At 33.7% G+C, this 9,077-nt stretch overlaps 1 long non-coding RNA gene across 1 annotated transcript; it reads right to left on the bottom strand.

Annotated features, from left to right (window-relative positions):
* Positions 1 to 3,204: 3,204 nt before the first annotated feature.
* Positions 3,205 to 3,561, bottom strand: LOC138895110 (uncharacterized). The gene is made up of 2 exons (XR_011409309.1): positions 3,445 to 3,561; positions 3,205 to 3,291 (listed from the first exon to the last, which is right to left on the bottom strand). It is a non-coding gene; the product is annotated as an uncharacterized lncRNA (long non-coding RNA).
* Positions 3,562 to 9,077: the final 5,516 nt, after the last annotated feature.

The following is a 9,077-nucleotide window of genomic DNA, read 5'->3' as shown; positions in this document are numbered from 1 at the left end:
AAATGTCACTCAAACCAAAGTTGTGCTTCTTTTTCTTTTTTCCTGGCCTAAAAATAAATTTTCATGTGACGGACCATATCATTCACTAAAAAGAATCTTAGAGAAATAAATATCCTTACATACAACACCACAAATAAGTAATTTAACATAAATGTAGTAATATACTTATCAAAATTTTGCTAAGATTCTTTCTAGTCATGATTGAATAAGGGTTATATCAAAAAGGAAAATGAGTACGAATTATAACTTAGTAAAATATAAGTATGATAAACACTAATTTATCTACTACCAATAAAAGCACTCTTGTTAGGTATAAGATCAAACGTAAAATACAGAAAGAGGAGAAAAGAAAAGAAGAAAAAAATGTGTAGTCTCTATAGACTTTTCCCTAAAAAGAACGAGGATTCCCACCGGATCACATTGGTGATAAATACATCTGCTCCTTGTGATGGCTTAGAAAAAATCTGAGTTGACATGGCGACAAGCATGAATCTAAGCAACTCGTAAATTTGTAAAAAATATACCTCCGAATTAGGAATGAGTTCTTGAAGTCCCCTCATCCAAGAGGACCAAGACAATTTCTAAATAAAACGAAAGGCCTCAATTGGTGATACATAAAAGAAAGGAAGAGCAATATGCCAACCATCTGTTCATATGCTTAAAGCATTAAGCGGATGATTTATTTACTCTTTCCCTATTTAGAGTTTATGTGATAGACACTAATAAAGTTAACATTTAAGAGAAAACAAAAGGAGAATTTTCTTTAGACATATAAAGTAGAATAAACAGAGGGCACACAGACCTACATAAGCGGATATTACCTCAAGACATCTATAAATCGCCTAATTATTTAAAACCTCCTATTCGCCCCATCGCCAACATAATATATTTAAAAACAATGCATACCAGCAACAGGTTACTGACTTTATTATTATAAGGTTACATCATAAAACCAATATCATCATCATCATCATCTGTGTTATCGATTTCATCGTCATTAGTACTTTTATTACCTTCATTCCCCTCATTCTCCTCATGATCACTGATGTACTCTACCATTGTGTCATCCTCTTCGTTAGAATTTTCTTCGTCATAACCAACTTCATGTTCTGTCTGAGCCTCCAATTCAATTACAGTTGCATCTAGGGTAATCGAATCAACATCATCTCTATGTAGTTGACTCAGCATATTATCCGTATTATTGACAATTGAATTACTTTCAAGTGATACATCTTGATATACTTCATCATTTGTAACATACAATTCGCCATTTTCTGTCTCTGAATTTTGCATCTTTGGCACATCATATAAGTGTTTATCTTGAAATTTTAGGGTAATTCGCCAATTTTCTCCCAACTTCGGATCATCAATATAAAATACTTGCCTTGCTTGAGTAGCTAGTACAAAAGAATCATGTTCATACCAAAATCTATTAACATTGATGCTCGTAAAATTTTTATCTTTTTTCATTCTTATCTTCTTGCGAAGATCAAACCACTTGCATTTAAATAGCAGAACTGGATTGCCATTAAGATACTCTAACTCAATTATGTCAGTTATAATACCATAAAAATCAATCACCTCATTTTTATGATAGCCTTCAACAACTAGATCGCAATTTTGACTTTTACGTAGTTTATCGCGTCTTTGAATATGGTACCACACATCCAGTATATGTTCTTCCACTCACATCAGGTCCTATTGCCAAAGGATATAACTGATTGATAGACACTGACTTTTCCTTATTATATAATTGCATAATCTACAATGAAAAAAATATTACTTTTAATTAGTAAAGAGGAAAACAAATTAGAATTTAAACACATTAAGATGATTTTTATCGTAAATAGTTACTTACTTTCTTTTTGAACCATAAAGGAAATTGTTCTCTATGTTTCTCTTCTATATTCGCAACAACTTGCTTCATCAACTCTTCTTTATGCTCCCTATATGCAAAATAAATTACTTATAAATTATTTAAAACAGAAAAATAACAATAGAGAGAAAAATAACTTACCGAAGAAAAGGTTCTACTTTTTCGCAATTATTCAATACGTACCACCGAGCCATATCAAAATCTTTCTTTGGTATGGTATCATAGTTTTCATCTCCAAATGGTCTAACACACTTTGAGAATATGTCCAGAACAAGTTCATCTTTGTTACTAGATCCATCATCATTTCGATCTTCACGATTAAATCTAGTTTCGATGCCAGTAAGATACATAGAACAAAATGTCAAACATTCATCAATAAGATAGCCTTCTGCAATAGAACCTTCTGGCCGTGCCTTGTTTCGCACATAACGCTTAAGGTTGCACAAAAATATTTCAATTTTGTACATCTAATGATATTGTACTGGTCCCCCATAGATAGCCTCTCGTGGTAAATGCACAGCCAAATGTATCATAACATCAAAGAAAGCAGATGGAAAGATCATCTCAAGCTTACACAATATTAAAATTATATCCTTTTTTAGTTGTTCTAAGTCATCTTTTCTCAAAGTCTTGCAACATAATCGTTGAAAGAAATCGTCTAACTCAATCAATGCTGAACAGACATCTTTATTTACAAATCCACGAATAGCAATAGGCAGCAATCGTTGTAACAAAACATGATGGTCATGACTTTTGAGTCCAGTTATCTTATCATCATCCGCATTTACACGCCATGAGATATTTGAAGCATAACCATTAAGAAATTTAACTAATTTTAAAAATTTACAGAACTCCTTTTTTTTACTTTTTGACATATTATAACAAGCAGATGGCATTGTATAACTAGAACCATTATCCTGTAACCATAGTTCTTTTCTTATGTTCATATCCTTAAGATCTTGTCTTGCTTTATATGTGTCGTTAGTTTTCCCTTCAATATTCAGAATTCTCCCCAAAATATTCTCGCAAATGTTCTTTTCTATGTGCATGATGTCTAAATTGTGTAGCAACTTCAAGCTCTTCCAATATGGCAACTCAAATAAAATACTTCTCCTCACCCAATTTAACTCTTCAGGAAGACGTTTTCTTTTCTTATTATTTGGGTGTTTTCCTGGTCTATAAGTACTAAGAAAATCCAATTGTTGTAAGACATCATCTCCTGAGAGCTGTTTTGGTTTTAATCTTTTTTTTTATCTTACCATCAAATTTTTTGCTTCTTCTCCATGTGTGCTTAGGTTCAAGATACTGGCGATGATCCATGTAACAGATTTTACTTCTTAACTTGTGTGAAGGTGCATCTTTATTGCAAGTAGGACATGCCATGTATCCCTTAATACTCCATCCAGATAAATTACCTAATCCATAAGAAATAATATATGCTCACATTAGTTTATATTCCTAAACTATACTAAACTTACTTACAAATAGTATACTAGTAAAACTTATACAAAATCTTCTATTTAACAATTATTTAGACATCTTGGACAGTAAGGAATTTAAGAACTTACCATAAGCTGGAAAATTATTTATGGTCCATATAACAGCAGCATGCATTTTGAAGGACTCCCCTGTTGATGCATCAAATGTATCTACACCTACACTCCATAACTCACTCAATTCATCAACCAAAGGATGCAAATAAACATCAATATCCTTTCCTGGTGCTTGAGGACCAGGAATAAGCAATAACATTAACATAAATGGATCCTTAAAAGGAACTAGAATGACAGGCCACATACTATAAGTTGTGCTCATGTTACCAAATGGATTAAAACTATCGGTTGCAAGACCAAGTCTAATATTCCGAGGTTCTTGTGCAAACCACTAATGATTCTTGTCAAATTCTTTCCACTCTTCAGAATCAGCAGGATGCCTTAATACATTTGGCTCATCAAGACATTTTTCTTTATGCCACCTCATGTCCTCACTTGTTTTTCTAGACATAAATAACCTTTGAAGTCTCGGTTTTAATGGAAAATATCGCAAGACTTTATGAGGAATATTTTTATCTTTTCCGTTATTAATTTTTAATCTCGAAGTACCACAATGTGGACACTCTTGTCCATCTTTAAGCTCATCCCAATAAAGCACACAATCATATTTGCAAGCATGGATGGAAATGTATCCTAATCCCAAACCTTGCAGCATGTTTCTAGTATCATAATATGACTTAGGAAGTGTCTCACCATTTGGCAGTGCCTCTCTTAGTAACTCTAGCAATATATTAAATGACTTATTACTCTAATGATTGTACACTTTCAAGTGTAGCAACTTCACAAGGAATGAAAGCTTTGAGAATTTCTGACATCCTGGTATAATTCATGTTCAGTTTCTTCCAACAATTTGTCAAACTTTTTGGCTTCCTTCCCATGCATATTACCACATATATTATTACCAGTTATTGTCTCCGCCAAAAAATTGGCAAATGATCTTCCACTGACATCTTCTAACATAGCGTTAATTCCATCATTTTTGTCATGTTCTTCATCTTCATCTTCGTCTTCGTCTTCGTTGTAAATTGCTTCATCTTTATCTCTCCTTTGCGATTGTTTCCCATGGTATATCCATTGCACGTAACTTCCCGTAATTCCTTTTATCAACTAATGGTCATACACTACTTCTTGTGTTTGAAAATTTATATTTAAATAGTCTTGGCATGGACATCGAACTTTAGAATTTCGATCAAAGTTTGACCGAACGAGTTGCATAAAATATTGAACACCCTCAATATATTTTTAGAGAACTTCCGTTCATACATCCAACCTTTATCCATGATCAACTGCACAAACATATCGACAAAGCAAGCTAAGTCAGCCATGCGGTAATAATTGAGTTTTAATAAAGCAAAAGAGAAATGCATTTATAATCTTTCAACATGTCATAAAACTTCTGCTGAGAGAATAATAAAGAAGAAAAAAAAAACACAATCAATATCCAATTCGAATATCCAAAAATTTAAAGTACCAAATTCAATATCCAATCCAAAATTTAAAAAAATTAAAAATTAAATCCAAAATCTAATTTGTAATTCGAAAATCAAAACCAAAATATTAGGATTTCGGTTTGGATGTCGGGTTTTCCCAAACTATGCCCACCCCTAATGAAGACCAATGGCAAATGAAGATACAAATTCGGGCTATCTATTTTCTAAAAAAATGTTCAAATAAAATTCATTGTTATGATGTCCAATTAAATAATATGCAATGATATGGCTCGTTATTTGAGTTACTCTCGATTTTACGAATGAGTAGAGCTTTTACCATTCATTTGTTATAGAATTATGAGCGTCAACAAAGCTTATTAGGGAACTCAACACATTATTTGCGTAAGAGCTGTTGGGCGAGCCCTGAGTGTTTAGCGTTAGGCATGTTCAACATGCGCAGTCGGGCGCTTGGGACATTTAAGTCTCGTGAAACTATGCCACGTATGTAAGTGTCAGGGTGTTTTGATGGTGCCCCGCCCAAGGGCGAGCCCCGGACGAGTTCCAGAAAAGTTTTTTAAAATAGAGATATAATGGTATTTTATTGGATACAAAATTTAAAAGGAAGAAGGACTTACTAAATTGTGGTTTAAAAAAGTCATAGAAATTTATGTGCCTATTTATTTTATTAGGGTATAATGAAAAGATTAAAATTAAATTATTTCTGACTACGTAAGTATGACATTCACATACTAAAAAGGAAAATATGACACATTAATTGGGATAGAGGAAGAACTAACGAGGAAAGTATGTCACATTGAACAAGACAAAGATATTATGTAATAGTTGTAATGGCTAAAAATAACATTGTGTCAATGCGGTCAACTTTTATCGTCGGAACCCAATTGATCAAGCCCAAGTCGCCCTTTTAACCTAATTGGTGGATTTTCAGATCTACAATAGTTATATTAGAATCAAACCAAACCAAACCAAATCGGCTTATTATTGGTTCGGTTTTATCGATTATTTTGATTTTTCTATCAGTTTCTTAAAAAAAGACGTGACAAATTATATTAAACACATATTATAGCAATTATATTGAATTACTTATTAAGAAAAGTTGTTAATTCTCAAGATATTTTGATGATAATTGAATAATGATGAATAATTTAAGGACTAAATTAAATTTAAAAAGTTATTTTTAACATGGAATAAATTCTACAAACCAAAATAGAATATAAACTATACTATAAGTGCAAAATAAGGCTACGAACCAAGAGCACAAAAATCAATGTGTAATGTAAAATTTTATGTAGTTATAATTTTTAAATAGGTATTTATATAATTAATCTGGTTCGACTTTTTGGATTACGTTTTGCTTAAAATCAAATAATTAAATTTTATATGTTCTTAAAACTAAAAAATCAAAATCAAATCAAATAAAGAATGTCAATTTTTTCTCCGATTTGATCCGTTTTCTATTTAGTTCAATTTCTCGTGAACACCCTTTGTTTAACTTTTTATTTTATGCCAAGATAGTTAAATCAATTTTTGAAATAATTCTTTTGAATATTGTATTATTGTAGTATATATTTTATATAATTTATTTATAACATAAAGTCATCCAAAATTGGGATAAGTTCTAAAATAAAGTTTCATTTTAGTATTATTTTTCACAAGTTAAAATTTCTTTTTACTATTTTTTCCCATAAGTTGGTTGTAGATTTGTAGTATTATATCGGCTGATATTTTAGAATTAGTGGGAGAGAGAGATAAAGGTTAGGGTTAGAAGAAAATTTCGGTAAAGCCACTTCTCCACTTCCTAATTTTTTGGGATAATCTTCTTCCTTGGCATGATAACTCTCCAACCTCGTCCATACCCACAAACTCGTCGATACCCACCAAATAGAATTCCACAAGACAGTAAAATGGAGAAATAAATCGTCTTTTGGCGCTGGATTTTGGGATTTTTGGCTCCAAACGAATTTCAGGATAACCACTATATATATATGAGAAAAATTACTGAAAAAAATACATTGCAAAGTAAAGCAAATTTTTTGAACAGGTATGTATCATTCCACCTACTCTATATTTGAATAAGATTCAATAGATTGTAATTTGCCACAATCGTATATCGAATTATTAATTCATTAATTATTTGTGGCACAGACATTGATATGCCTTTATTTTATCTCATATGATCAATCTAGTCGAGAATAAATCAATTGGAAGATTTTGAAACAGAAATTCTCTAATTTACTGTGTATATTTATAGTTTTTAATTACTGTGTATATTTATAGTTTTGCATGGTGTGTATTTTTACAGTTGGTGTGTGGCATAAAACTAGTGAAGCATGTCTGTAACGACCTGGCTGGTCATTTTGAGAATTTAAGTCCCTCCCGGCGGCGTAAGGCCCTGAGCAGATTCATATTATGTGTATTGACTTGCGTGCGTGGTTGAATTCAGTTACCGGATGATTCAGAGTGATTTGGGATACTTAGTCCCTAAAACGGAAGCTTAAGTCTTAGGATTTTGACCGTAGTTGGAACTATGTGAAGACGACTCTGGAATGGAGTTCCGTCGATTCCATTAGCTCCGTTGGGTGATTTTGGACTTATGAACATGTTCGGACTGTAATCTGAGGTCTGTAGTTGATTTAGGCTTGAAATGGTGAAAGTCAAATTTTTGGAGATTTGGACCGGAAGTGGACTTTTTGATATCGGGGTCGGAATGTGATTCCGAGAGTTGGAACAGTTCCGTTATATTATTTGGGACTTGCCTGCAAAATTTGACGTCATTCCGGGTTGATTCGATAGGTTTCGGCACGAGTTTTAGAAGTTGAAAGATTTGAAATTTATAAGTTCGATTTATGGTGCGATTCATATTTTTGACGTTGTTTGATGTGACTTTAAGGCTCGACTAAGTTCGTATGGTGTATTAGGATTGGTTGGTATGTTTGGTTGAGGTCCCGGGGGCCTCGGGTGAGTTTCGTGTGCTTAACGGATTAAAAATTTGACTTGTGTTACTGCTAAGTCTTCAGGCTACTGGTATTTTCGCACCTGCGAAGAAGAGACCGCAGGTGCGAGAGCGCACGTGCAGAGAGGCAAGCGCAGAAGCGGAAAAATAGAGGAGTGCCAGGGGTCGCAGGTGCGAGGAAAATTCCGCATCTGCGATGCCCGCAGATGCGAAGATTGAGGCACAGGTGCGAGAAGAGCTGGACTTGACAGTCTCCGCAGGTGCGGAGAAATTGTGCGCATCAGCGGCTCCGCAGAAGCGGATTTTTTGCGCGCAGAAGCGAGAGGAAGCGCAGGTGCGGTTGGACATGCGCACCTGCGATCGCGCAGATGCAGCTAGTTATGCGCAGGTGCAGTCACGCCTGGGCAGAAAAGAGAAATCCGAGGATTTGATTTCATTCTTCGTTTTTGGACTTGAGAGCTCGGAATTTGGCGATTTTTCGAGGATTTTTCAGAGGAAACTTTGGAGTAATGATTCCTAACTCGTTTTTGGTTGTATTTCATTAATCTATAGTTATTTTCTCCATTTAGTTTCGGATTTTTGGGGTTGAAAATTGGAAAAAATTGGAAGAACTTCTTCTATGAAGATTTAGAGTTTTGAAAGGGGATTTGAGTCATTCTTATATGACTGGACTCGTGAGTGAATGAGTGTTCATATTTTGTAATTTTTACCCGATTCCGAGACATGGGCCCAGGTCGACCTTTTAGGGCGAATTTTGAAATTTTTATTAAATATTGATTTCATTGATTAGATAAGTCTATTATTGTTGTATTCATGTTATGCAATTGTGTTTGGCTAGAATTGGGCCATTCGGAGTCGGATAATTGAGGAAAGGGCATTCTTACGGATTGTTTGAGCTTGGTTCGAGGTAAGTATCCTGCCTAACCTTGTGTGGGAGAATTTTTCCTTAAGATTTGAGTCTTCTATGTTGATTGTAGTCCATGCACGCGAGGTGACAAGTGCGTGCTCGGACTTATTTATGAAAAGTTGGCCTTTTAGGATTCTTAGGTCCTTATATTCACTAAGTATGAAGTTGTTCTTGATATGATTAAATTCCTATTTACTAGTTTCGCCTCTACATACTTTAATTAAAATTAATTGCTTTCAGGATTCACTCTTATTGCCTATTTGACTCTTATTTGACTTAACTAAAGATTTTACCTCCTATATTGTCATGCTATCTTTTCATAACTGCTTATCTTTAT

Source organism: Nicotiana tomentosiformis, chromosome 7 (assembly GCF_000390325.3).
Source record: "Nicotiana tomentosiformis chromosome 7, ASM39032v3, whole genome shotgun sequence".
NCBI lineage: Eukaryota > Viridiplantae > Streptophyta > Magnoliopsida > Solanales > Solanaceae > Nicotiana > Nicotiana tomentosiformis.
The sequence above is the reverse complement of the archived record's forward strand: the minus strand, read 5'-3'. Positions and strand labels throughout refer to the sequence as shown.